The sequence below is a fragment of the Chiloscyllium plagiosum genome, chromosome 48, assembly GCF_004010195.1.
Source record: "Chiloscyllium plagiosum isolate BGI_BamShark_2017 chromosome 48, ASM401019v2, whole genome shotgun sequence".
Taxonomy (NCBI): Eukaryota; Metazoa; Chordata; class Chondrichthyes; order Orectolobiformes; family Hemiscylliidae; genus Chiloscyllium; species Chiloscyllium plagiosum.
The window spans coordinates 2,645,499-2,648,422 of NC_057757.1; the positions used below are offsets into that span (position 1 = coordinate 2,645,499).

General features: G+C 47.5%; 1 protein-coding gene across 2 annotated transcripts in view; it reads right to left on the minus strand.

The window, feature by feature from the left end:
* LOC122544317 (transmembrane protein 272-like) overlaps positions 1 to 2,924 on the minus strand; it is an 11,088-nt gene that overhangs the window by 1,049 nt on the left and 7,115 nt on the right. The gene's annotated exons all lie outside the window — the stretch shown is intronic.

Consider the following 2,924-nt stretch of genomic DNA (forward strand, 5'->3'; position numbering starts at 1 on the left):
TCCTCCAACCCTGGCAACATCCTTGTAAATCTTTTCTGAACCCTTTCAAGTTTCACAACCTCTTGCCTGCATTTGGCCCATATCCCTTGAAACCTTTCCTACTCATGTACTGTCCAAATATCTTTGTTATCATTGTGTCCGCCTCTACCACCCCTTCTGACAGCACATTCCATATACACACTACCCTCTGCATGAAAACATTGCCCCTCAAGTCCTTTTTAAATCTTTTCCCTCTCACCTTCAAAATATGGCTGCTAGTTTTGCACTACCTTACCCTGGGGAAAAGACCAGGTCTATTTCACCTTATCTATAGCCCTCATGATTTTATAAACCTCTATAAGGACACCCCTCAAACTCCTACACTCCAGGGGAAAAAGGTCCCAACCTCTCCTTGTAACTCAAACCTTCCAGTCCCAGGCTAACATCTGTGTAAATATGTTTGGCACTCTTTTCAGTTTAATAGTACCCTTCCTGTGGCAGTTCAACCAGAATTGTATATTGTACTCAAATGTGGCTTTACCAGTCTCTTGTACAGCTATAATACGATGTCTCAACTTGTGAATTCAATGCTCTGACCGATGAAGGCAAGCATGCCAAACCCCTTCTTTACCTTTCTGTCGAACCGTGATGTCACATTCAAGGGCATATGTACCTGCACCCCCTAGGTCTCTCTGTTCGACAACACTGCCCAGGGGCCTACCATTAACAGTGTAAGTACTTCCCTGGTTTGTCTTACCAAAACGCAACTCCTCACGTTTATCTAAATTAAACCCCATCTGCCATCCCTTCAGCCCACTGGCTCAGTTGATCAAGTAGGCGGCACGGTGGCACAGTGGTTAGCACTGCTGCCTCACAGCGCCAGAGACCCGGGTTCAATTCCCACCTCGGGCGACTGTGTGTGTGGAGTTTGCACATTTTCCCCGTGTCTGCGTAGGTTTCCTCCGGGTGCTCCGGTTTCCTCCCACAGTCCAAAGACGTGCAGGTTAGGGTGAATTAGCCATGCTGAATTGCCAGTAGTGTTAGGTGAAGGGGTAAATGTATGGGTGGGTGGATTTGTTGGGCTGAAGGGCCTGTTTCCACACTGTAAGTAATCTAATCTAATCCCGTTGTACTCTGAGATAATCTTTTTTACTGTCCACTATACAAATCTATTTTGGTGTTATCTGCAAACTTACTAACTATACCTACTATATTCTTATCCAAATCATTCATATAAATGACAAACAGCAGTGGACTCTGATCCTTGCCACACGCTGCTGGTCACAGACCTCGTTTCTGAAAAATAACTGTCTACCACCACCTTTTGTCTCTTACCTTTAAGCCAATTTTGTATCCAATTGACTAGCTCTCCCTGGATCCCATGTGATCTAACATTACGAACCACTCTACCATCCTGGGACCTTGTCGAAGGCCTTGCTAAAATCCATTTAGACAACGTCTACCACTCTGCCTTCATCTATCTTCTTGTTCACCTCTTCCAAAAAAACTCAATCAAATATGTATCCCATGAACAAAGCCACGCTGACTATCCCTCATCGGTCCATGCCTCCTCAAATGCCCATAAACACTGCCTCTCAGAACCCCCCTCCAACAACTTACCCGCCACTAACATCAGGCTCACCGGTCTACACATCCCTGGCTTTTACTTTTAGCTCTTTTTAGATAAAGGCACAACATTAGCCTTCCAGACCCTCACCCATGACTGTCGATGATACAAATATCTCTATTAGTGGCCCCGCAATTACTTTCCCAGACTTCCCCCAAAATCCTGGGATAGACCTGATCAGGCCCCAGGGATTTATGGGTTTGAAGACCTCCAGCACCTTGTCTTTGCTAATGTGGACTTCTTTTCCAGACAGCAGTATTCAGTTCCCTGAGTTCCCCAGCTTCCATGTCTATTCCCACAGTAAATACTGATGAGAAATATTGGTTTGGGATCTCATTCTTTAAGAAGAGGGAATCTGTGTCACTGAGGCACACAGGATGAAGGCAAGAGAAACCATTCAGTGACTATTTCATAGAATCATAGAATCTCGGAATCCCTACAGTGTGGAAACAGGCTGTGAGACAATTTAGCATGACCAATCCACCCTAACCTGCACGTCCCTGGACACTATGGGACAATTTAGCACGGCCAATCCACCCTAACCTGCACGTCCCTGGGCACTATGGGACAATTTAGCATCGCCAATCCACCCTAACCTGCACATCCCTGGGCACTATGGGACAATTTAGCACGGCCAATCCACCCTAACCTGCACATTCCTGGGGACTATGGAACAATTTATCACGGCCAATCCACCCTAAACTGCACATTCCTGGGGACTATGGAACAATTTAGCACGGCCAATCCACCCTAACCTGCACATCCGTGGACACTGTGTGACAATTTATTTCCGCAACTACACTGGCCCCACCCCCCACCTTTTCCTCCGCTACATCGATGACTGTATCGGCGCCGCCTCGTGCTCCCACGAGGAGGTTGAACAGTTCATCCACTTCACCAACACCTTCCACCCCGACCTCAAATTCACCTGGACAGTCTCAGATTCCTCCCTCCCCTTCCTTGACTTTCTATTTCTATCTCAGGCGACCGAATCAACACAGACATCTACTAAAAACCGATCGACTCCCACAGCTACCTGGACGACACCTCCTCCCATCCTGCCCCCTGTAAAAACACCATCCCATTCTCCCAATTCCTTCGACTCCGCCACAACTGCTCCCAGGAGGACCAGTTCCAAAAAAGCACATCCCAGATGACCTCCTTCTTCAAGGACCGCAATTTCCCACCTCCCTCCAAGGCCCCAAAGGAAACTTCCATATCCGCCACAGATTCACCTGCACCTCCACACACATCATCTATTGCATCCTCTGCACCCGATGTGGCCCCCTCTATATTGGGGAGACAGGCCGCCGACTTG